Source organism: Panthera uncia, chromosome D2, assembly GCF_023721935.1.
Source record: "Panthera uncia isolate 11264 chromosome D2, Puncia_PCG_1.0, whole genome shotgun sequence".
NCBI lineage: Eukaryota > Metazoa > Chordata > Mammalia > Carnivora > Felidae > Panthera > Panthera uncia.
Window position 1 is genome coordinate 49,111,420 of NC_064818.1, and position 27,229 is coordinate 49,138,648.

A 27,229-nucleotide genomic window follows, 5' to 3' on the forward strand; every position below is an offset into this window, starting at 1 on the left:
TAGAAGCCATTGACTCTATTCTTAAGAATTGTCTTATTTTCTATACTGACCAGCGTTAATCTTAGAGGAAGTCCGTTCAGTCCTTCATGACGTTTCCTATTTTCCTATCAGTCCCCTTTCAGCTGTGCTGTGGAAATAAATTTAGTCTCTCCCTCATATCTGAGCAAAGTTTCACTTTACACGTTACAACCATTAACTAGAACCATAATCACCATCCAACCTTCTCTGCCTGCTCCTCAAATCCCTTGCCACAAAACCACATGCAGGGGTTCTCGCCGAAGCTGGATTCCTCCGCATGCTAAAGAATAGGGTGTTTAAACGCCAAGGCCAAAATGAGCACTTAGCTCACACCACATAGAAAATGAAATGTCCAGATAAATCACAAGGTGGAAAAGAGGAATTTGCAGTGGAAAGCCTTGGGTTGTGGAGTTGCTTTTGGCTTTCACCAAGGTGTATAAGAAACTTCACCATCACAAACCCCAGTTTTCTCACTTGTAAAATGGGAATAATGACATGTGCATGGTAAGTTTGTAGTGAAGATTAATGAAACAATATACATGCCTCCCCCAAACACAGGTATTAACCCACTGGTCTCCTTCCAGACCACGAGCATGCCTTTCCTCTGTTAGGGAAGTGAGGGCAGCATCTGGAGCTGCACTTAACCTTGTGAACACACTAATTCAGCAATGTGCAGCCCCTGCCACTCATGCCCATGGACGCATGCTCCTCAGGATCCCTATCAAGTTAACCTGGAATTATAAGACATCAGACACAAACTAGAAATCCTTTAAGTGCAACATAATGCAACAGTGAGGGCAAAGAGAAATGTGAGATTTATGTAATAAATGTGTGTGGACAGAGAGGTGAGGCGGGCATCACCTTAAAGGAATAAAGTCTTAAGGATATGGTTTTTATGTCTAATATCCTTCGTTAATGGTCTACACATCAGCCTTATTTAAGTAAATAAGAATGATAAAAGCATCATTTACCCATGCAAAGTGTCTCATGTGTTCTATTTCCACTTCAAGACTGGTAGGGAGAAAAAAACATGGATACCTCCAGGGCTTGGAATAGCATATAATTAGAGTTCCAACAACTATGTGATTAGCAAAAAATCTTGCAAAACAAAGAAAAAAAAATATTGTAAGGGAGAGGGAGAGACCAACTAATGAAATTAGGTTAGAAATCAGATCTCACAATTTGAGATCATTGTTGGTTTAAAGTCTAAACAAAAGCAGTTTTGGTGGAGTGGTGGGATTATAATATTGACTGGCATGAGTTCAGGAGGAAATGGAGTGGGGTTCATTTCCCAGTGAAATATTAGCCTTACATAGGAGTATGGGTAGTTCATACAGTTACAGGCAGAAAGACCGATAGGATTGTGAAATCTTGGGCAAATTCTCTTCTGGACGTTCTTAGTTTTTAAACAGAATCAGATCCAAACTGGACCACTTTCTCATACCATACCCAAAAATAAACTCAAAATGGATTAAAGACCTAAATGTAACACCTGAAACAATAAAAATCCTAGAAGAGATCACAGGCAGTAATTTCTCTGTTATCAGCCATAGCAACATTTTTTTTTCATAGCAACATTTTTCTAGAAATGTTTCTAAAACAAGGGAAAGGAAAGCAAAAGTAAACTATTGGGACTACATCAAAATAAGAGCCTTTTGCACAGCAAAGGAAATAATTGACAAAACTAAAAGACAAGGAGAAAATATTTGCAAATGCCTATGTCATAAAAGATTAGTATCCCAAATATATAAAGAACGGATACAATTCACCCAAAAGACAAATAATTATGAATGGACAGAAGACACGAGGAGACATTTCTCCAAAGAAGACATTCAGATGGCCAACACACACATGGAAAGATGCTCAACATCACTCCGCATCAGGGAAACGCAAATCAAAAGTAAGCTATCACCTCATACCTTTCAGAGTGGCTAAACGTAAAAACAGAGGAAGCAACAAGTGTTGGTGAGAATGTGGAGAAAACAGGAACCCTCTTGCACTGTTGGTGGGAACGCAAACTGGTGCAAGCACTGTGGAAGACAGCATGGAGTTTCCTCAAAAAATTAAAAACAGAATTACCCTTGGGACGCCTGGGTGGCTCAGTCAGTTAAGCGTCTAACTCTTGACTTCAGTTCAGGTCATGATCTCACAGTTCCTGAGTTCGAGCTCTACATCGGGCTCTGTGCTGGCAGCTTGGAGCCTACCTCGGATTCTGTCTCCGTCTCTCTCTTTCTCTGCCCCTCCCTGTTTGCTCTCTCTCTCCCTCTCAAAGTAAGTAAAAATAAACTTAAAAAAAAATAGAATTATTCTATGATCCAATAGTTTCACTACTGGGTACTTACCCAGAAAAAATGAAAACACTAATTCAAAAAGATATTTATACCTGTGTTTATTGCAGTATTATTTACAATAGCCAAATTATGGAAGCAGTCTAAGTATCCACTGCTAGATGAATGGATAAAGCAGAGTAGGATATATATATACATATATACATATACACGTATATACGTATATATACATATATACATATATATAATACATATATATGTATATATACGTATACACGTGTATGTATATATATGTATATATACGTATATATGTATATACATATATGTATATATACACACCATACATATATATATGGTGAAATATTACTCAACCATAAAAAAGAATAAAATCTTGCCAAGTGCAACAATACAGATGAACCTAAAGAGTATAATACTAAGTGAAATAAATCAGAGAAAGACAAATGCTATATGATTTCACTCACATGTAGAATTTAAAAACCAAAACTTGGGGCACACGGGTGGTTCAGTCAGCTAAGAGTCCAACTTTGGCTCAGGTCATGATCTCACAGCTTGTGAGTTCAAGCCCTGCATTGGGTTCTCTGTCATCAGTCAAAGCCTCGGTTCCTCTATCCCCCTTTCTGTCTGCCCCTCCCTGGGCTTGCATTCTCTCTCTTTCAAAAATAACTTTAAAAAAACAAAGAGACAAAGCAAAAAAAAAAAAAAAAAAAAAAAAGACTTAACTCTATAGAGGACAAGCTGATGGTTACCAGAGGGGAAGTGGGGGAAGTTTGGGTGAAGGGGATTAAGAGTCCACTTAATCATGATGAGCACTGAGTAATGCATAGAACCACTGAACAATTATATTGTACACTTGAAACTAATATATGTTAACTATAATGGAATTAAAGTTTAAAATATCTTACAACAAGGGTGCCTGGGTGGCTCAGTTGATTAAGCATCTGACTCTTGATTTCAGTTCAGGTCACAATCGCAAGTTTCGTGGGTTTGAGCCCCACTTCAGGCTTGGCACTGTCCGTGCAGAGCCTGCTCGGGATTCCCTCTCTCCCCCCTCCCATGGATGCACTCTCTCAAAATAAACAATCTTGAAAAAATAAATCTTACAATAAACAGAATTGGATCCAATGCCATCAGCCAAGAAAGAGGTTTAATAGAAGTGAAGATATTAAAAACAAAGACAGACTCAAAATCAAGTCACTTATGCGAATCTCTGTCTCTAAACCAAGACTTAATTGTACTTTCAGCTCTCCCCAAAATGGAATTTTAAACCTATCAGTCAGGAATTGCCTGGTAACCCTGAAATAACCAACTTGGTTTTTTGCCTAGTATAACTTCCTTGTTCCTGCCCCCTTGTGCCTGTAAGAAGTCTTCCATCTTGTGCAGCTCCTTGGAGCTCCTTTCTATCTGCTAGGTTGAATTGCTGCCCAGTTCAAGTGGATTTTTGCTGAAACTCATCAACTTTTAAATATGCCTCAGTTTATCCGTTAAGAGTTTAAAATACATACCTCGAATAGACTGGCAGGATTAGCTGCTAGGTGTACTGTGGCAGGATATGTACTGCTGGGCTGTGGTCAGGTACAGACATGATTATGGTTGGCAAGGATGTGTGCTTTTCTCTAGGTCCATTCTACTGCGTGGGAGAAGAGTTGGTGTTTTGCCCAGATGAAGATGATAAAGGGAGAGAGTGGCAAGGGAGTCAGGGCAGAGTGTAAGGAAAGATGATGAGGGACTCGGGAACATCAGCTACGTGAGAAAGGAAACGAGAATGCAGAGGTAGCATTGGGCAATGAAAACGAAGTTTCAGTAGATGATACATCCTGGAGGTGTTGTGTTCAGAAAACAGGATGCTTGAGATTGGGATTATGTAGATACATTGTAGTTCAAGGTAATCAAGAAGTCAGTGTGTGACCTTAGGCTGAATGGGTTAAACTAGAGTTGAGAGAGACCATTGAAGCAGACAGTATCAAAAGAAATGAGAGACTAGGGGCGCCTGGGCGGCTCAGTCGGTTAAGCATCCAACTTCAGCTCATGTCACGATCTCACGGTTTGTGGATTCGAGCCCTGAGTCGGGCTATGTGCTGACAGCTCAGAGCCTGGAGCCTGCTTCAGGATTCTGTGTTTCCCTCGCTCTCTGCCCCTTCCCCACTCGTGCTCTGTTGCTATCTCGAAAATAAAGAAACGTTAAAAAAAATAAAAAAAAGAAAGAAATGAGAGACTAAGTTTTTGAAGGCTTACCTGAATCCTTCACATTGCTATTAAAATCACACAAAAAAAATGATGGCAAGAATAGAATGGAAAGAGTTCACTGAGCTAGAAGGTAAAAGCTGAAGACAAGTAGGAGGGAGGATTGTGGGATCCATGGATGACCATGGCAAGCAGACAGCAGATGTCATAGTCTAATTATGTGTAGTATAAATCTGTGCTGTGTGGCAGGGAAGGGAGATTAGGGGAAGAGAAAGGAAAGTAGTATAAAGTGAAAATTGAGGAGCAAAGAGTACACTGACCTTCCCCAGGGGCCAATGGCAGGAGGGCTTGAGACCAGAGAAAATACCCACCAATAAGAAGTTCTGCAGGGGAAGCAGAGCACTAAGGGAGACCCAGTTTTTAGTTAGAGCAAGACAGTAAAGCAAACATTTGGAGAAGAGTCTGAAGATATTGAGGGTTTTGCCTGTGATTGATTTTCAGTTTCAGAGTGTATAATGGGAGGGTTATAGGGGTTGAGGTAGGGCGAGTGATGGGTTAGGAGGGGTCGCTATGGAGTGACATGGGAATGAGTATCTCAAGGATAATTGATGACTTGGCAGTCCCAGTCTGCTCTGGGTGACCAGCAGCGGAAACAGAGTGAATACCAGCAGAGGGTAGGGGGCAGGGTATGTTTCTGGGAGTGTTGGTGTGGAGGTCAAGGAGTTGAGGTCCTATCTGGACTGGCCAGCGCTCTCAGGATTCTTCTCATTCCTATGGAAGTCACTGGCTGTCCTGTTTGCATCTTATCTCCATGTCCTCCACTGCACAGAGATGGTGTTTGGTAAATATTTGCTGGCTGAGATCAATCCCTGTGTGTGACAAAGCATCAATTTGAACACTGGAGATACTGTGGATGAAGCAATTCTGAACACCTTGGAAGGTCTGTGGAAGTTTTCCGTGTCAGAAATCCATCCTGTGATAGACGCGGTTAAGCTTCAGACGACAGAATGATCTGAGAGTGAATCAGCACTGACTCACAGATCCAGCTCATTTCACCTGTGGTGCTCACTTTAAGTCACAGTGACCTTTTCTGACTACTTGTAATGGCAGCACAGTGGGGACTGCAGTTCCTGGATAGTGTACCATTAATAGAGTGTTTAGTTAGTACTGTTTCTTATCCCCCGGAGCGAAAGGGAAAGTGAAACAAAAGAACAGGGATTTGGTACCACATTTTTCTTCACTCGATTGAGACACATATCTGAAAAACAGTATAAAATTTCCCATTTTTAAAGGGTAGGCTATGCAAGGTGATTTTGGTCTTTTTCAGATAGTGAAGGACTTTGTAAAGATATTAAAGAAGTTATTACTTTTACAGAATAAAAGGTAACAGAAACATAGGGATCAAGACATCCTGAAGTAACTTCAACATTCTGATTAGAGAAAAAGCTTCCATTTTTCATAGAGATTAGACCAGGTTAACTTTTTTCTTAAGTTTATTTATTTATTTTGAGAGAGAGCGTGAGCACAGAGGAAGGGGAGAGAGAGGGAGAGAGCGCATCCCAAACTGACTCCACACTGTCAGCACGGAGCCTGATGTGGGGACCGAACTCATGAAGTGTGAGATCATGACCTGAGCCTAAACCAAGAGGCGGGTGCTCAACTGACTGAGCCACCCAGGTGTCCTTAGACCAGGCGATCTTAAATCCTTTTCAACAAAAAGTTTGTGTCAACCTTTAAGATTTGAGTCCAATACTGTTTTAATTGAAGTAGGAAGCAGGGCAAATACTTTTATGGTGTTCTCAACTAATACAGATTGAATTGTAGGACCCCAAATTCATGTACTGACACTCAAACCCCAATGTGACTGTATCTGAAAAAACGATCTTTACAAGATAATTATAAATACAGTCATGAGGGTGGGGCCAGAATCCCATAGGACTGTGGCAATATAAGAAGAGAAAGATCTCACTCTCCCCCTCAATCCCTCTCTCCACCGTGTAAGAACACAGTGAGAAGATAACCATCTAAAAGCCAGGAAGAGAACCCTCAGACACCTTAATCTTGGACTTCCAATCTTAAGAACTATGAGAAAATAAATTTCTCTTGTTTAAATCATCTGGGCTATTGTATTTTGTTATGGAAGTCAGCAGATTAAGACACCAATCCGCCCAGTTCTCTTGAAATGTGTGTTCCTGAAGGAACCATGGATTCTTATCTCATTCTTGATCCAGAGATGAATTCTAAAAACTTATGAAACAATAAAATATTTGCTACAGAAACAATGATTTTAAGAAACATCAAGGAACTTTAAGATCCTTCCTCAGACTACTAGTTGTTTGTTGGTACGACCCATGCTAACCAGGGCACCACCAGCATGCTGAGTAAATGAACCAATGGGTGCAAAGAACCTGCTGAATGGTGAGGCAAGTTGAAAGAAGAAAAACAGTGGATAATATTTCGCCTTCTAGAACTCACTTTACATGAAAGCCTTAACTGTCTTTAGCACCCACCTTTAGGCTTGGCATGTGCCAGAACCTTAAGCAATACATAACCTGTTTGTGCTTTTTCTTTTTCTAATTTAAAATTACTGGCTTGGGGCATCTAGGTGGCTCAGGCAGGTAAGCGTCGGACTCTTGATATTGACTCAGGTCCCGATCTCACAGTTGTGAAATGGAGCCCTGTATGGGGCTCCACGCTGGCCATGGACCCTGCTTGGGATTCTCTCTCCCCACCTTGCTTCCTCTCTCCTACTTGTGCTCACTTGCATGTGCCCTCTCTCTCACAATAAGGAAGCATTAAAAAAATAAAATGACTGACTTGATACTGGATAAATCAGTGTCAAGATTTGTTCTTCAGACCAATAAAGGCAACCACATTTTAAGGCCACTGTAGACTTAGGTGCCTGACATTCAGCAATACTCTCAAATACGTGTCCACATGTAAGTTACTTCAACATTCTTAGTAGTACTACAAGTCAGGTTATCCAAATTTGCAATGTTCCTTTCAGTTAGTTGATCTTGTTAGAAAAGCCATAAAATGTTACAACTCTTATTAAAAGTGAAAGAAAAAAAATTGTTCAAAATGACAGGTCTGTTCTCTAACTAGTCTGTAAGAGACCTGGACAAGTGGATGCAAACACTGGCTCTTGGGGAAAGGAGTTCATTGCCTCCCTGCCAAGGCAGCCACATAAGCACATTATTTTTCTCTTCCAGAACTCCAGATGGCACATTTTGCACCATGTTAATCTAGAAAAGGCCTGGACTAATCGGCTCCCACAAACGTGTGAACTTTGTATTTAAAAAATATTAGTGTTCATCTGAGCATCCTGGACCATTCAACAAGAAACAGTCTCTAACACTTGTGTAAGAAATTGATGACATCTGCCAAGTTCCCATCAACCTCTCTTAACTACTCTTTCTCTGACTCCTTACTTGGTGCTCTTTGATCTAGCATTTACTCAGTACTATTTCTTCCTTCCCCAGGAAGGTAACACGTAGGAATAGCAAAAGACTATTGATTAAGTGTTAGAGTCAGAATGAGTTTAACTCCCAGCTGATCTGTTTAATAGCTGCAAGATCTTGAACAAGCTATTTCATCTCTTTATAACTCAGTCTTATTTCTATTAAGGGGAGAGTAACAGTACCTAAATACAGGATTATTAGTTACATTAAATAATACTCCAATGCCTATGTAGGTCTCTGGCCAATATGCCTACAGTAAGCAAAGTGTTAGCCATTATTATTTTCTTATTGCATTTGGGGATTCTCATAAAGTAGGTTTATTAACCTACTTTTCCTGGTCTTTTATCTTTTTCCTTTCTACTTCTAAGGATTTTAGGGTGAGAAAAATTGGCCTGCTTCTCCTGAAGAAATTTTATATTAGACAACTGTCCTCTTGAGGGAACCCCTCAGCTGTGGGTACACCTCCTTACCCTTTTCTCTGGTATCTCAGGTCTATCTTGTTTTCCTGTTTTCCATTACTCCTCTCCTCAAGTCAAATGACCATTTCATCTCTATTTCTATGGAGAGCTTGAACCACCTAGATTCTGCTTCACTACCATCTGAGCATCATCCCTATGTTCAACTGGACGACGTTCTTAGCATGAATCATTCTCTTTGTCCATGAAGCTGGCTGTTGTGTGACCTTTGCTTTAGAATAAAGGTGTTGGGAAATTTTCGTAACTTTGCCCGTCTGTGCCGTGTTATAAACGAAATTCATATTTACTGAATTTATGGAGGCTACTGCTAGATTCTTACCCCTTCACACTTCGATACTCTTTCTTGCCTATGTCTTTCAGCTTTGTTTGAAATCATTCTTGTGTTTGCTCAGTCTCCTGACTCCTTTCAGTCATCTTTCAGTTGCCCTTAGATGCCAAGCTATTTCTGGGCTCTACTTCTGCTCTTATCTGTTTACTTGATCAATTTTTATTCACCTTGTATATCTCAACTTAGGTGTCAACACTTACTGGGATCTCTTACGTTTATCATTTGATGTGTTCAGTGTATACTGCGCTTCTGTGGGATGGGTTTATTAAAATTACTTGTCATGGCTGCTTCCCCCACAGGTATTTTGTTCAATGATAACTCAAGCACCTACCACAGTGGCTGGCAGAGAACAGACTCTGAGTAGACACTTGCATGAATGAATGAATGAATGAATGTATGTGTGATTCGCACACCTTCTTCCCATTACTATGCATGGTGTAACATAGCCTGACTAGTTTCTTTACCAAAACTCACCATCCTATGCCCATGATAAAATATGCCAGAGGGTTCATCTTCTCTATTCCAGAACTTCATATTTTTATTTCTTGGTCTAAACTCAAATAAGCTTGTTTTCTAAATTCCCAGAGATTCAAAATATATCTTTACTCAATCCCCAGTATGTAGCTTCTACTTCATCCTTAGTTGGCCCAGCAGTATCATATTGTCTCCATCCATCAGAGTGTGTCTGACAATCTAACTGGGAAGCTGCTCTCAACACCTGTGAAGCAAGTGCTTGTAGTCAATCTCCTCTTGACAATGTTCTACAAAAAGGCTCTTCCTCTCACTGCAGTCCACAGCATTGTTTTTCTTCTTGTTATTACACTTTGTCTTTATGATCTTTGCTGAAAACAGGAGAGGTACATATAAGCCTTGTTCAGATTGGCTTCTGCTACTTTTGTCCTACTTGTGTTTAGCAGGTCGGTTGAGACTTTAGACTAGCACCATCCACCACATCCCCTGTCATCTTGGGCAGGCTTCCACCCGGCTGCAGTTCTTCCAGTTGTCACTCTTCCTTCTCTGTTAACCATCCTTCCGTGCGTTTTTTAATGCATCTTTTATGGCTGTGAAGCCCAACATGAGGCTTGAACTCATGACCCTGAGATCAAGATCTGAGCTGATGTGAAGAATGAGATGCTTAACTAACTGAGCCACCCAGGTGCCCCGCCCCCCACCCCCACCTTCTTCTGCACATTTTTAAATATTCCTATAGACTGTGGAAGAAACACTTTGATCCTTAAGGTCACCTGTGAAATGATCCTTAAGGCCACCATCAGGACAAAAATTGGGGAAAACCATGGTGGCAGGGTCCAAATCCTGCACTCCAGGTCAATCTCCAGTTGGGGTTTACCATCTTTTCTCTGAATATGTAAATATGTGTTTTTGTATAAAATTTTATTCCCCCCAAAATGCTCCATGTGAATTGCCTATACAAGAAACATAGGAGGTAAAATTCAAATTTCCTACAGAACCTTGGGCATTTATGTGCATGGATAGGGAGGTGATGGGGCCTGACACCAGAGTCCTACAGTCATCTCAGTATGATCTGGAATGACTATTAGCAGGGACCAGAAGTCTGGGTGGCCAGTCACTCGGGCCAGTGGCTGATGCATCATTATGATCAGAGGGGAAGATGGAAGGAAGGTGAAAGAGAGACTGAGGGACGTAGACTAAGTTGAGAATAAAGTAGGGATATGTAGCAAAGAAGAGTGAGAGCACAGTTGTGGGTTGCAGGTTACAGTTTTAAGATGTTTAATCAGTACTGAATTCCTTTAATTACATTTACTTGCTAGACTATGTTCTGGACAGCAGTGCTATGCAGAGACTGGATCACATAACATGTCAGGGTGTTTTGCCTTGGGGTTGGTTTTCAAAAAAAAATTTCTTTTAGCATTTCATTTCTTGCCTGTGATTTTTTTCTTAGTCATAATTCTCAGCTACGTGTCCAATTAACAAAACCAACACAGATCTACACCAAGGGCATTTTCACCATGTCTGCCTGACTTGGACACAGGATGCAAGGGAGTAGGCCTTAGACTAGAGCCATCGTGGTTCTTGGAATACAAGGAAGTTGTAGGTTGGGAATGTGGGAAGTTGAAGATAGTCAAAGACAGGATTCTGTAGGCAGACTTGCACAGCATTGCATGAAACTGTAAATTGGAAAGGAATGTAGTTTCTAATTTGAAATCCACGGATGCTCAGTTTCGTAAGATTTCAAAATCCTTTACGGACACCAAATGGAGGCCAACAGCAGACCTTAGAATGGCTGCACAGTGTGACGGCTCTGCTGCCCAGTGAGACCAGTTTCCCTGAGGACTGGACTGTTTCCGGGGAACTTCAGAGAAACAGGTCTCCAACCCATTGGTATAAATTTTCTTCCACCAGAAGCAATATATTCTCAGGAAGAACCAAGGGGATGGCTTCAATATGCTGGAATGAGGCTGAGATATGCTTATGCCAAGGGAGAGCCCACACGTTTTCAGGGTTGTTCCCAGCCAGAGAGACAGTTATCCCCAGGGAGAAATGCCACACTTCTCAGAACAAGGGCATGGCAGGCAGGCAGTGACTGGGACTGACAACACTGACCTTTGACCTGGTATTGGTAGACAGGGCAGAATTGCTAAAACTAAGTGCTCAGAGTGGAAGAACTCCAAGAGTGAATTCTTCATCAGGGCTGTAAAATGACGCTCAGAGTACCAAAACCAAAAAAATGGTGGAGCAAAGAGAACACATTTGAGTCCAAAATCGCTAGGCAGTCTTGTAATTTGTGGTAACCTCAAGGGATTTCCAGAATTCACTCTGTAAGTGAAGCTAATTAGGGCCCAGGGATGGAGAAAGGAGTTCATGTCCGGTTTTTCAAAATGAGGCAGAATATTGGAACTTTGCTCAGTGATGCCAAGAGGACTCAGGCAGTCAGGATGCTGTAGGAAATCAGGTCTCTCAAAGACAGACCTTCCCTCCTCAAGTAAGGTCTAGCTAAGTGCAGTAAGAAAGCTCCTTCATCTCAATTTGGGGACAGACTCCTGGAAGGTTGGTGGCTGAATTTTAGGACTTGCATCCAATGAAACTGGGTTGCTGTAATCATTGCCTTGTATTTTCTCTACTTGCATGGAGGAACACTCTAACTGGGCCCAGGCTCTTCACAATTTTAACAGCTGGAACGATCTCTGCCTTCAGTTAGAGCAGTAATAAAACAACTAGTAGACCTCGGTTCCCAAGAGGTAGATAAATTAGGAAGTACATAATATTTCTCACCCTTCCAGGGTCACAGACCTTTGAGAGGAGAAAACTGTAACCTTCAACTACCATTTTACCTGCAGAAAATTCTCCATTCTCTGAACACAGAGATTGCAAGAAGGGACCTAATGGGATATCAGAACTATGTTTCTCATGCGTTTCCATAGGCTCACTCCTAAGAGGGGTGGTAGAGGGTCAGGGAAGACAGAGCGATTGTGTCTTCCTGCTATTCCCCCTGATAAACCCCTAGCCCTCCAATGGCAGCAAAAACCATGAAGGCCTGGCAAGGATCAAAACACGGAGTGGGAAAACGTTTGTGGGAAGTCGGGGAGAGAGAAACAATACAGGCAAAGATAGTCTGGATAATTTCTAGGGTTGGACAAATTAGAATACATAGGCATCAAGTTAGGGTAGAGATAAAAAGGAATTTGATAATGTTTCTTCAGGTTATGAATTGAATCTGTTAATGTTCTTTGAAAATAACAATCAAGACATTTAAATTACTTTTTGTTCCTGGCTTATGCCTTGAATGCAACCTGGCTCACAACTTGAGCCCCCACATAAGATCTAAAATCTCTGGTGCTTTATTAATTGACTTAGTTCAGGCTGCTATAATAGAACACTGCAGACTGGGAGGCATATAAACCACACACACTTATTTCTCACAGTCTGGAGGCTGGGAAGTTCAAGATCAAGGAGCTGGCAGATTCAGCATCTAGTGAAAACCCACTTCCTGGCTCACAGAGGGCTGTCTTCTCACTGTGCTCTCACGTGATGGAAACAGACACAAGAGCTCTCTGGGGTCTCTTATCAGGACACTAATCTCATTTAGGAGGGCTCGGTTCTCATGACCTAACCACCTCCCAAAGGCCCCACCTCCTAATACATCACATCAGGGATTAGGAGTTCAGCGTATGAATTTTGAAGGGGCATGAGCATTCAGTCTACAGTAGTCACAGAAAATATAGAAAAGTAGTATGCATTTTTGTTTTTGGTAAAATATAGAGCAGTTAAGATCTCATCAGGTGATTAATCTGAGATTAAGAGTTTCTGCCAATATTTACAAGGAGGAAGGAAAATTCAATCTTTGACTAAGCGTTTCTTAGCGATATTTCGTGTGTGTGTACATGATTACTGTGTGTTAAGTACATGTGGTAACTTTTAAAAATATATACTAGGCTTTTATGAATGATCACTCTGTTTTTTTCAACTAGATACGTTCCTAGTGGAGTCCTATAATACTCTTTCTAAATTGCTTTTCTCCTTTCCCTAAGCTTGCCTTGCCATTTTCTCTTTCCCGTTTCATTTTCCAATATATTCTTCCTTTACTCACTTTGCCTTTCTTCATCTCAGCCCTCCTCTCACCTTTTTCTGCTCTTTCATTTTCCAGTCCCATATATCAAATGAACCCCAAAGGACAGCAAGTTAATTTTTTTGAGGAGTTCCAAGAAGCAAACAGCCCGACTCTGTCAGGGTCAGTCAGGGAAGCCAACCCTATGAATTATGGAATAAGGGAGTTTCTACAAGAATTCTACTTTACATGGCCGTGTAAAGAGTTGGATGACCAGAGACCAGTCACCTGTTGAAGCACCGGTGAAGGGAGACAAGCCAGAGCCAGCAGGGAAATCTGTGAAGCTGGGTTTGTCTAGCTGCTGGGGGGACCACAGAGGAAGACTGGTGGCAGTCTCTTGAGGACCGATGCTGGGTTCGCGGTTGGTTACCAGGGCCGCCAGGGAAGAAGAGCAGCACTCAGAAGAGGGAAGGCCAAGTTCAAGCTGGGGCCCAGCAGCATCCTGCCTCTGCCTCTCACTGAGGGGTGAATGAGAACCAGCTTGAACCTGCCAGTACCTCTGCATCTGTCTCTCACTCCCCGGAGCCACAATGACCTTCAGAAGTAATAATGTTGCTTCATGTCTCCCCCGGCCAACTTTAATCTGCAACTGTGCAGGACAGGGAAGGTAGTCCAGCTTACAATACAAAACCACCACAGAAACTAAGCATGTTTGTATCAGAGATTTGAGAATAGGATAAGAGAATTTGTAAATGCCATCTTCACACAATTGCCTTTCTCCATTGGGGTCAGAGTCCCCCATAGCAATAGAGACTTCATGGGATCATCTGTTAGATTCATTTTGGTCTTCTGAAATCACTTGGCCATGATAATGTGTTAGGCAAAATGGACAAAAGAGACCTAGTAGCCGCCTTAGTGCTAATCATCTTGGGAAGTCAGACATAAGCAGACAGTGTTAACATAGTGCAGTAGGAGCTAGAATAAAGGCAAGCCAAGGGTGCTATGGGAGCACAGAGAAGAGGCCCCTGATGTGACCTGGGTGGGAAGACCATGGGGTCCTCATGAAGCAGGTGAGGCCTGAACTGAGTCTTAAAGAATGAGTAAGAGTTTATCAGAAAAAGGGTACCATGGACAAATGCATAAATGGTTTGGGGTTCCTGGAAGTTAAAAGTGTGTCCATGGCAATGAGAAGAGTATAGCAAAGTAAGCAAGGCTGCCCCTAGAGCAAGTGGGTTGTCAGGCAAACATTCTGCAGGACCCATGTTTATATAAGTAATGTGATTAAAACTATGTTACAAATATATAGATCTATGTAAGGTATAGTGATTTAAGGATAATGTTGAATGACAAATTTACCATTCAGAAAGTTATGGCAAAACAACACATCTTCTCCCATGTCCTCTCACGACCTTTTCAGGCCACAATCATGGTATTACTAGAATGTGATATTTGTATACGGATTGGACATCTGTATACCACACAGTGCCACAAATAGGAAATACAGGTGAGGGGCCAGGTGGGATGAGAAAAGAATTCCCATTCCTGTAAGTAATGCCTGTCCCTTGACCAGCTCAAGACTGACCAAGGACAAGACAATGACACCACATACATGAAGATAAGAGAGGACATTGATCAGAAGGGGCCATTTGTGTTGCCATCCTAAAAGCCCTGAGACATAAGCAGTCACCTGCAGAGAACTACCTGACTAGTGGCGTGGAGCCTATAGGAGGGGGTGCAGTGTGGCAGCCATGAGGGCCACACAGGGTAAAGGACACCTGCCACCACTCCCACTACCCAAGGGTAGCACCAATCAGAACACTGATGGGGGAGCGCCAACACAGGGGTCTACACATGTAGCTCAAGCTCAAAGGTCATCACTGGAGCTGTCAAGAGACCATAGCCCTGAACTCATCCTTCTAGTGGCCCATTTTCATGCCATCATGCTAAGAAGTACTGTGCCATTCACGAGAGTGATCCTGGAATCAGGACCAGCCACAGGTCCAAGACAACAACCTCATAGGTTGCAGAGTACCTTGAAGGGAATAAATGAGGACTGGGCCCTCATGGGTCCCAATGTCACCTCCAAGTGCCTTATCCAGATGGTATTTCCACCCCATCTAGTGTCAGGATTTCCAGGACAGGGATTCAGAAAATTTCAAGCAAGGTGCCATGAAGTGCATAGGCCTCCTGAAGCCTAAACCTAGGTCAGGGCTAACACCTGCCCAGGTCTCAGGGCAGTGCTGGAGGTAGCTGAGAGCCAACACTTAGAATCCCTGCTCAGGAAGTTAAATTTTATCTGTAAGTTTGTGTTTCCAACACGTGTTCATTTTCCGGGCAGGGACTGTTACCAGGCAAAATTTTGTTTATTTATTTAGAGACAGAGAGTCACCGCATGCAAGTGGGGGAGAGGCAGAGAGAGAGAATGAATCCCAAGCAGGCTCCACTTTGAAAGTGGAGAGCCTTGATGCAGGGACTGAACTCACACACAAAACGTTGACATCATGACCCAAGCCAAAGTTGAACGCTCAACTGACTGAGCTACGCAGGCACCCCAGGTAAATTTCTTTTAATTGTGGTAAAATAAATGGAAAACACTGGACTTCTGGTGGCTTTTAGTGCATTAGTATGAATTTGCAGTGTTTTATCAAGAAATAGACTACTCATCCTTTTCAATCTTAAAAAATAACTCATGAAATCTTTAAGCTATTACGAACTATATTCCTTAATTATTATTCCACAGATCACACTTTGAGAAAAGCTACAAAAGACATTGCAGAAGTTCCATGCAGGACAGATTTTCCGTTTAGAAAAATCACTTATGATAGCAGGAAAGCAGATGGTTAGGGGAGAGAAGGGGAAAGATCAAGAGTATAGGTTAGGCAGATACTGCAAAAATTAGTCAAGGGATGACGAAGTCTGAATGAAGCCAGTATTCGTGGTACAGGGCAGTCACAAAATAAACATGTTTCTTAGGTAAGTTAAACTCCATGCACCTGGTTAAAAAGAACTAAATCAGGAAAAGAGCCACTTAACCATTTCGAGCTATTGAGCATGACCCTGTACTCAAGAGCAAATGCCAGACTGTGTATTAGACGGTCTCCTTGGAGTCTTCGTTATCAAGTACATTCTTTTCATGACCAACTAGCCCCTCTGAGGAGGATTCTCATATTTAAGGATACGTATTTTCCAAAAGATACTGCCTTTAAACAAAAGTCAATCACTTCATCTGGGACTCCATCTGTTCCATTGCTGCAGGGAAAACTGGTTGTGTTGGACTGAGAGACATTATGTCAGGCTCTGACGTGACAACGTCCTTAAGGTAATCTCAAGGGTAATTTTGACAATAGGTGATTGTTCTCCTTTGAAGAGGACTTCAGAATATGTAGGTTGCAACCATATCCACAAATAACACTGGAAAGCACAGATCAATCCTTTCTAAATTTAGTCATGTGAGTCTGTGTTCCAACCACACATAAGCAAATTTGCATCCTTGTGGTGGACGGAGTGTCTGTCTGGGTAATCTCTAGACAAAGACAGAAAGCTGAAGCTGAAGGGGCTGGAATTCATCGGTCTTCTGGGAAAAACTAAACTGAGTTTTTGATAATGAAGCTCAAGTTCAGGGAGGGAAACTGACCAAACTTGGCCCAATATGGCAGAATTGAGATATAAATCCACATCATCTTATCTTTTTAAAAATTTTTAACTCTACTGAGGCTGCCTGGGTGTCTCAGTTGGTCAAGTGTCCTGACTCTTGATTTTGGCTCAAGTCATGATCTCAGGGTTCATGAGTTCAAGCCCTACATTGGGCTCTGCAGAGACAGTGGAGAGTCTGCTTGGGATTCTCTCTCTTTGCCCCTCCCCTGCTCTTTCTTTCTCTTTGAAGAATAAATAACTTATAACTCTACTAACTATAAATCTCTTAGCATACCCTAGTAAAAAGGTTTTTATGAAAAAACAAATGTTATTTTCTCTTCATTTCAAAAGGAATGCAAACTTTAGTGGTATGAAATCATATGGTACAAAAGTTTATCACCCTCATAAGCATGCCCTGCATTTCGAAATACCTCATGTCTTAGAATAGAAAAACTCAATACAAACAGAAAACATCTGAATTTTGCGAAGATTTTGAGTTTACTTTTCTGAATATTTATCAGAAGTATTCATTCTACCTCTAAAGCAAAAAAGAATATCTCAACTCCAGAAACATACACACGCCACTTTACCACACCATACCAGGAGCCAAGTCCTTAGTACAGCAGTGCCTTTTTAGCCAACAACCTATCTGGATACTGAATTGTAGCCAAACGTATTCGGTTTTCATTTGGCCGGCTGGACTCCTGAGCCGTTTTGAGCACTCGCTGATACAATCCAGAGCAGCCCTCAACCTTCTACAACAGGAGCTCTTAATTAAGCCTAAGAAGAAATGGAATGAAGGATAGGTGGGCTGGGGGTTGGAGAGAAGAACAGCCAGGTCCCTCACTGACGGGGACTCGGTCAGCCAGGCAGACACGCAGATCCCACACCCCTTCTATAGACAGGTGTCCATTATAGAAAGCTGAGGAATGGCAGAGCAGCGGCTGCTGTGATCGGCTTGGGAAAGACACAGTGTCAGAGTGCTGTGATGCTGGACGTGACCGATAGAGAATAGGACCAAGGGGACTATGACAAAGGAGCCAAAGGGGCGGAAGCTGAATGCTGCCGTTTCAAAGCTGGTGATGATGCTGTGGCAGCACCAGTCGTGCCAAGCATGTTGGCTGTAGCAACGCGGAGGCCCCTAAAGGTGATCTGCAGAGGAACAAGGTTCCAGGGCCAATATCGAGCAAGAACGTTCAAAGAATAAAAGCGAGCAACCCAATTTCCTCTTGCCTAGAAGCTTTAGAGTGCAATAAAAATGTGCTGGAGAAAAGGAAGCTATAGAACAGAGGATAATCCCATCTATGTTTAAAAAAATGTACATGTTTATGTGTTCGCACGTATACATACAAGTGTGTGTGTGCATACGCACATAAACACAGATAGGTCTGAATAACTGTACCGAAATGCATGGAAGCATACCACACTGACCCAACTGTTTACTACACTAATCTCTTATCAACTAAGACCGGTGGAGGAGGGCACTCTTTCTTCATTACACACATTAAGGTTTAAATTGATGGCAGTAATGACAGATTTTACTTTTAGTGTTCGCTCATATTTCTTTTAAAAAATGTATATATTCGCAGCTGCGCTTAATTGTGGGAACTTGAGAAAAAATTCTTCACATTTGTTGTCTTCATTTTCCAACTCCGTAAAATGGGCATGCCTCTCTGAGCAGAGAGATGAAGCTTGAACAAGTTGATGCTTTCTAAGAGTGTTCTGTAGGTGAGAAAGCAAGAGGATATAAAGAGGAAATTGACCTTTTTCTTTTTTGAGAAAGGAAACCAAGAAGATACCTAAAATACTCCTGTAGGATTGCCATTCCAGAGATGGAGGAAAGCTTTATCTTTGCCTACTTCCCTTCAATCCATGGTTTTATCTGGGCGACAGTCTGTGTGGATTTGGTCACACCTCAAAAACTTTCTTCATGTTTTCACTGTAGGTTGCCTGCTCTGTTTCTACTCTGAACTGAGGAGAGCTTATTAACATGGTTAGCTGAGAGGTGGCCAAGTAGCTTCATTTAGCCCTTGACTTGCTTTCTCTGTTCTGTTGTTCCAGCTGACAGCCCAGAGAAGCAAGAGAAATGAGAACATACTAATTAAAAAGATAAAACTGGGCTTTTACTTGTTCTCACTTAGAAGCTTTCTCACCATGTAACACTAAATATGCAACAGGAAAAAAACTGATCTAACGGTCACACGCCAATCATGGCAACAAATACCAAAGTTTTATAAATGAGGCTTTGTGTTTTATTCCTAACATGCTCACTTACCTTTCCTAACTAGAATCCTTAAACTTCATCCTCTGGGGTTTACCCACAGAGCATCAGCTTTCAAATTTCATGATCATGGTAATAATTTGGAGTGCCTCCTTAAAAGGTAGATTCCTGAACCTCACTCATAGTTAGTCTGATATAGCTTAGGTCTGGGGTATGTCCCAGGAAACTGCATTTTAACCTGCATCCCGGGTGATTCTAATGCAGGTAACCTAAAAATTGGGGTTCTACTGCAGTGGCTTCAGGGATCTAGAATAGGATACAAATCACAATCTTCATTTTACAAAGATAACAGCTTTAGATATATCAAGCATTCATGGGTTAACAAATTACATTAAATATACATTGAAGGCCTACATGTTTCAAGTGCTAGGTGTAAGGATACTGGCATAAGACAGCCTCCACCCTGGAGGAGTTCATGGTTATCTTTTAGGAACCGAATTTTTGCTGCACTCCCCCCATGCACTATGTGACCAAGTGATACACTGTTATGACCATTACTTTTAGAATCATAGGACAACGTAAGACAAAGTCTTTGCAACGGTTTCATGTTTGGGGCAGAAATACTACCTAAATGACAGTGGAGAAACTATGAAGTCTGTAGACACCTTACGACACAAGCTGTTTTATTTGGTGGGAAACAGGAAGTTGATAAGGGGTGTTTATACAACAGCAAAGTACCCTTTCTATTTGGCAGAATCTCAATATGTAAGCCTTCACAGGAGGTTTAACCCTTTGGACGGTCATGTTGAGCACTTTGAACTTGAGGACTTGGAGCAAAGACAGAGGGTCTGTCACAATATTCATTACAGAGACTGCAGACAATGTGCAGCAGCAGGGGTGAGGATTAAGACAGCAGTGGTGAATGGACAGTGTTGGAAGTTTCTTTGGCAGCATCAGAAGCAGACTGTTTCTGGGTGCGAGATGACCTCCTTCAGCTCCAGCCCACTCTCCGTGACCAGTTCCTTCAACTTTCTGATGGACTACTTTCCAATAAACTTATTTTCTACTTCAGTTGGCTAGGTCAGTTTTTGTTCCTTACAACCCTGACACCGAACCCTGACACCGAAACTAGTACCAAACATCCTCAGAGAAATGGCAGAGGAAAGGCCTGAGACAGGATATGTGGGCTATGTGAGCTGAAAGTCAGGGAAAATACCATCAAGAATGGGAATCTGAAAGACCCCAGAATGCAATGCCCAGTGAGGTTAAGTCTTTCTGGGATCAAGTTGTCACTTCTATAGAAAAGTGAAAGGAATATAAAAGTCGAGAACTACAGAGTTTGTGGTTAGTCTATCACTTTTACTGGAAAGCTCACCGAAAACAAGAACACAAACTCAAAAACAAAAACAGTTCCCCAAATTCTCAAAGACACTCAAAGAAACCAGAGACTGCTTATGACTAAACTGAAAGAATGTTTTATCTGTTGATGCAGGGTGCCTCAGAAGATTGTCATCTGTTGAATTCACTGCCATTGTTCTGGGACTGTTAGTAGTCCTGGGAATACACAGGAGGTTTGGGAAAACTTGGAGTCCTCCGATTCTTCACCTGTCACTGAACATCCTCTGCCAGCCTATCATTAGGTTGTCCCTTCTTGCTTCAAGACACTGTCTTCCCTCACCTAAGGGAGTTACCTTAAGGGAGCTAGTTTTTCTCATGTTTCACGCTTTTTCCTTCTTTGTTTCCAAAGTCAGACAAGAAAAGGGAGACAAGGCTTACGTGCAAAATCTGTAGTATTCTGCTAATTTATGTCCAATAGAATCCATTTCCACATGTATTCTAAAGATTCTAAGAAAGATTGGTCAAGTGTGGATCACCCTAAATTTATTAATGTGAGTACCAGAAAATTCTACATTAAGCATGCTAGTTAAACAGCTGAGAGTAGTTCTATATCTTTACTCAGCTGGCTGATGAAATCCTAAATAACATGGTGCCCATATATCATTAATGTGAAATGCCAGTAGTTCTTTCAACTAAGGTAGAGGAAGGAATCCAACGATCAAAAATAGACGTTATGGAGTACTGTTGACTTGTATATTATGAACAACCATATTCATTCCCCAATTTGCTTCCCCAAAGGCCCAGAAAGTAGCCACTGTAGCAATGCTCCGAGAAGTACAATGCCAAGAGAGCTATCAGCCTGGAACTGTCCTCTGGAAGATGAAAAGAACTTCGTTGCATGTTGCTAAGGATGAAATTAGCACCTTGATTTCAGAGTGGAGAAAAGAATTCTGTGACCAAAAAAAACAAGTAAAATGGGATAATCACAACAGACATGGCCACACATGTGCCAGATGGCATCTATCTGCCATAATGATCAGAATACTCTAACCCCACAGGGATCTTAATTTTTATTTGGACTTTGGATACCTAGGTCTAAAATAGCTGTGGGCCCCACTAAGGTCCTACTCAATTTGTATTGACAAGAGCAGAAACCCAACAAACTTCAGATCAGTGAACACAGATCTGATTGGGGGATCCACGAGAGTCATAGTCCTTTTCCCTTTTTTCTAACCTGAGTCCGTTCAGAGACCCAGAGCTCTTTCAAAGTGAAGATGATATTAAGGAAACACCTTGAGAAGTGGAGAATTTTTCCTTCCATTTAGAAAGAAAAATGGACAAGCTTTGGTACCTTGGGAGACACAGAGGTTGAAAGATGTGAGACTTGGGGGTTTTATTTTTATATTTATTATTTCCCTGGAAAATATTTTTGTTGTTCCTTTGTATATTGTTATACAAATGTTCTGGCATTAACATTTTTAACTTTTCCAATTTTTAAAAGAGCATTTAAAAGGGGCTTTTTCTATTTAACTTCACAAAACTTGAAGACAAACACATGATACATTAGAATACCTATGTAATAGCCATTCTTTCTTATCCACTTCATTATTTACCAGAAACGACCTTGTCTATGACTTAGTAATTTAGAGATTTCTTTTCCAATGTTGTGGTTACTCGTGTTTCCAAAGATTTTTTTTTCAATGCCAGATGAGTCTGCATTACTATCAGGTTCTTACCTGTCTTCCCAGATGGAATGTTTTTCTTTTGCATTTGGAGAAAATGTTAATTAACGTATTAGGAATGTATTTGGTACATTTGGTTGCAAATGCAAACAGTCTAATCTTCTATTCATTAGAGCCTTTTGTCTGAATCATTCAAGTGAGTAACAGGTTGCACTGAGACATCACCAAAATGATTCAGTTATCCTAAAAGTACTCCTTTTGTTTTTCTGGGAAGAGTTATGTATTATGAATTACTCAAATTGCATTTGCATTTCATCACCATGGCAACTACTATGGCAACACTTGAAGGAATGGCCATGTTAATTACTTCACTGCACGAGAGATTTAGGCCAAATTTTTTGTGCTGAACTTAGCAGAGAATATTAAATGCATCCGTAAGAACTAAACATCAGCAGAAGTTTTGTATTCTGGGGCTTTACGTTGATGTTGGACGAACACCAGCGAAGGGGCAGAGGCACAGTGACATGGCTAGACCCAGTCTTCCCCTTGGGGGTTTTATTCCCTTGTCATTCATGTCATCCTTTCCCAGGGGAGAGCACAAGTGGACGGCAGGAAGTCATCTATCAAGTGCCAACGATGCATCAGGTGTTTTCTGTGATGTCACTTAATCTTCCAAGAGTGCTGAGGGGCTGAGAACTATGGTCTTTCCTCCTGACAGATGAGAAAACCAAAGCTCAGAAAAATAAGCTCATTTCATCATTTATCTAATAAGCACTATTGTTTTCTGAAGGTAACATGGACCCAACCTTACAAATAGAATTAGGGAAGCTGAGATTTAAAACAAATCTGACTCACTCCAGATGCCATGCTCTTTATACTGTATGATATTGTCTCCAGGCAGCAGTGAGTTGCAGTGCATCTTCCCCAGTCTGAAGTCTTGCCTGACAAAAGCAGGGAAAATTACATATGAGAGAGAGAGGCAGAGAGAGAGAGAGAGACAGAGTGTGTGTGTGTGTGTGTGTGTGAGAGAGAGAGAGACAGAGACAGAGCCGGGGGGGGGGGTTATGGCTGGATGGGGAGAAGATCTTTCCATACCCATGGTTGGAAAGGGATGTAGAATGTACTCTACAAGGAAGCAGAACACAAGGTAGAATATCATTTACTGTAAGAAAGCCCCTCTTCCAAAGGAATATCCTTTTCTCCTTCCAGGAGGACCAAAGCCTTAAATGCAATGAGACCCAAATGTTAAACTGGCAACAAAATTGCAATTCAATGAGTAAATTTCATGTGTATAAAAGACTCAAAGAAGTTCCTTACCTTTCTCAAGAATCATGCTCATAAGGCAATTATCTTAGTTTTATCTAATTACTTTTTTTTTTTTTAATTTTTTTTTTTTCAACGTTTATTGATTTTTGGGACAGAGAGAGACAGAGCATGAACGGGGGAGGGACAGAGAGAGAGGGAGACACAGAATCGGAAACAGGCTCCAGGCTCTGAGCCATCAGCCCAGAGCCTGACGCGGGGCTCGAACTCACGGACCGTGAGATCGTGACCTGGCTGAAGTCGGACGCTTAACCGACTGCGCCACCCAGGCGCCCCATATCTAATTACTTTTAAGAGACAACAGTAAAGGAGAAACTTTGAAAATTAAGAAGTTACCCTTTGGTGGGAAATGTTAACTTAAGGGAAATCTTCCTTTATAAGGGTGCCTCCTTTCTGTACAAGGAAGAGAAGCCGGCTCACCGTCTACAAACTCTCATCAATGAAGAAGGAAGCACCTTACATCCTTGTAACAGTCTTATCCTCATTCATGTGCTTTCCTGACAGCCTCCCATCATTGGCACCCACCTCCACTATCCTCTTTTGTCTTTATTCCTTGTAAAATGAGGCTATGTGTGTTATTAAATTGTTTTCTTTCTACGTTAATCTTTTATTATGGGGGTATGGGGATGGTCTCAGCCAAGAACCAAGAAGGGTAGAGTGAAGATTCTTTTTCCTCCCCTTCAAAAGTTTAGACTGGGAACTCAGAATGAAAGGCGGAAGATCATTTGTATCCAGTTGTCCTGAAATGGTGCCCCAAGAAAAGAAGAAAGTGCTGCTACAATACTACTCTCCAACCCACCATATCTCATCACAAATACTGCATTAGGTGTAAGGATCCCCTGATGAGAAAAATCAAACACAGCCTCTGCAATCTTGGATCTGGCAAACCAGGGGTAGAGACTGGCAACCAAATGATAAGGTGACCCCACAAATATATGAAAATTGCAAGCCTGTATGAAAGAAACCTCACTTTGCTGTGAGAAGGAATATTGGCTGGGGGCATGTCATGGTCTCTGGTGTCAGGGAAGGCTGCCTCTAAAGTAGATTCTGGGATGCCTGGGTGGCTCAGTCAGTTAGGGGCCTGACTCTTGATTTCGGCTCAGATCATGATCTCATAGTTTGTGAGTTTGAACCCCCTATCAGGCTCCATACTGACAATGCAGAGGCTGCTTGAGATTCTCTATCTCCTCCCCTCTCTCTGCCCCACCTCTGCTCACACTCTTTCTCTCAAAAATAAACAAACTTTAAAAATAAAGTAGAATCTTAGTGGAGTTCTACATCTGTCACCTTTTCTTTAACCTAGCTTCTTTGTATGTATTCTCAGTCTCTGTGACTCTACAATCTGTTTGCTAAAAAAGGAAAATACAGAAGTTATCTCTTTCTTTCTCCCTCATCCCCCAATCATGAGATTCTATTACTCTACATCCAAAAATTTTCTTCTCTTTGCCAGCTGAGCAGCCCTTGCCCATGCCACCAACATCTTTATCTGAAATAGCTCAACAGCCTAATTAGTTTTTCTGCCTCAGCTTTTGTCCTTTTCTTTACTCTGCCAATTCCAACATTTTCTCCACAATGCAGCAAAAGTGATTTCTCAAAAATGCATATTTAACAGAGTCACCTTCTTATGTTAAATCTCTTAGGAACTTCTCATTGCCATTAGGATGGAATGCAAACATCTTAATATGGCTTGTAAGACCCTTTAGGATCTGCTCATTTCTGCAGCCTCTTCTCTTTCTGCTTGCTCTGTATCTTCTAGTCATCTTTCATTTCTCTCCATGCCTGGAATCAACCATGTACGTTCTCATTTTCTACCATCCCATTCACCTATCTGCAACCTCTTCCTCCTTCCTTCTCTTTGTGTCTTCTATACCTGGATATCTTCCACTAATTGTCCAGGTCTTAGCTCTCTGAGGTCTCTTTTCTCTGTGTAAACCTGAGGCCCCCAAAACTGGGGTTAGAAGTCACATAGCACCTATCACACTGGATCATAATTACCAGTTTTCTCTTGTCTGAATCTCTTACTAGATTGTCACATGATGGTAGGAGCTGCATCTTTTCTTACTGCATCTCCAGCAATGGAACAGTGCCGGGCTCATTTTAATGGCTCACTAAATATTTGCTGGAAGAAGAACAAAGGAAGGAAGGGACAAAGGAATGAAGAGAGGGACAAAGAACAGGAGAGAGGGGGAGAGGGAGGAAGCAATCCTCAGGGATGGCTCATTGTTCTTCCCGTATTTAAATGACTTTGAAATGGTATAGGAGACTTTGCTCATCAGCTTAAAGCAGCATGATACACTTAATTCCTACAGCAAGAGACATGTTCTATATTTGCACTAATACAGTAGTCACAAGCCACATGGGACTACTGAGAATTTGAAATGTGCTCAATGTAACTAAATAATTGAATGTTTAGTATGATTTTACTTTAAATTTAAACAGTCCATGTAGTTAGTCGCTACTATTATGGACAGCACAGGCTTGGAGGAGCCACCCGCAGCGACAACATCCTCTGGTCCCATGCCCAAGCCCTCTCTCCCATTTCTGCTCTCCTGCTCCTCAATACTGTGTTCTTCATTACTATTTTCTGACTGGTTTTAGGAATTCCTCTAAAATTCCCCTTTGCCACGCTGGGCAGTTGAAGTCAAATGCAGCAGATAGAATGCCATTTACCACTTCATTTTCAACAGCCTTAATGAGGGTCATTTTGATCTCATAAATACTGGCGAGTGATTTCTATTTACCTGATCAAGACCTGTGTTTTTCCAAAACATTTGATATATGGTAAGATAAGCATATGGCCTCTCAAACTATTATGTGTATTGCTCCAAATCAGTATTAAAAAAAAAAAAACAAAGATTTAATTTGAATATTATTCTGCATTCCTTTGGTACACAGAGGAAACATGATGGAGAAGAGCAAAAGGCAGGCAGGCAGAAAGGAAAGAGACAAGCATTAGAAAATGAATACATGGTCTTTGCCTCTTCACACAAAGCAGAGTGGTGATCATCCTACAATTATCATTAGAAAAACAGTGAGAACCAAAGGAAGAACATCAAAAGACTGGGCATCAAAAGTCTTCTTACGCACCATACAGATTTGCTTGGACAAATTACATAACGTATCTGAACCTCTTTATTTTTCTTGCCTAAATAGGGAAAATATAGCCACTCTACTTACTTGGTTAGGTTTTTGCGGGTTTCACATGAAACAGTGTATGCCAAAAGGACATGCAATGTAAGTTACTCTGTTATACAAGAGGACAGGCTTTAAAAGCTTATCCCTTCCAATAAAAACTTCTGGATGGAAAATAAACAAGAATATTTTTTTCATACTTCTTAACAGCCAAACTAGTTTACTAACCTACCTTCAGTCACTGAACTTTACCCCCCAAAAATAAAAGGAACATATATATATCTTAATGGCAGATATATATGTGTGTGTGTGTGTGTGTGTGTGTGTGTGTGTGTGTGTATATATATATATATATCTCCATCCTAATGGCATATATATATATATATCCTAATGGCATATATATTTATATCCTAATGGCACATATATATCTCCTAATGGCACACATAGATATACAGATATATAGATATATGTATCCTAATGGCATATATATGTATCCTAATGACATATATATATATGCATATCCTAACGGCATATATATATGCATATCCTAATGGCGCATGTGTGTGTGTGTGTGTATATATATATATATATATGTGTGTGTG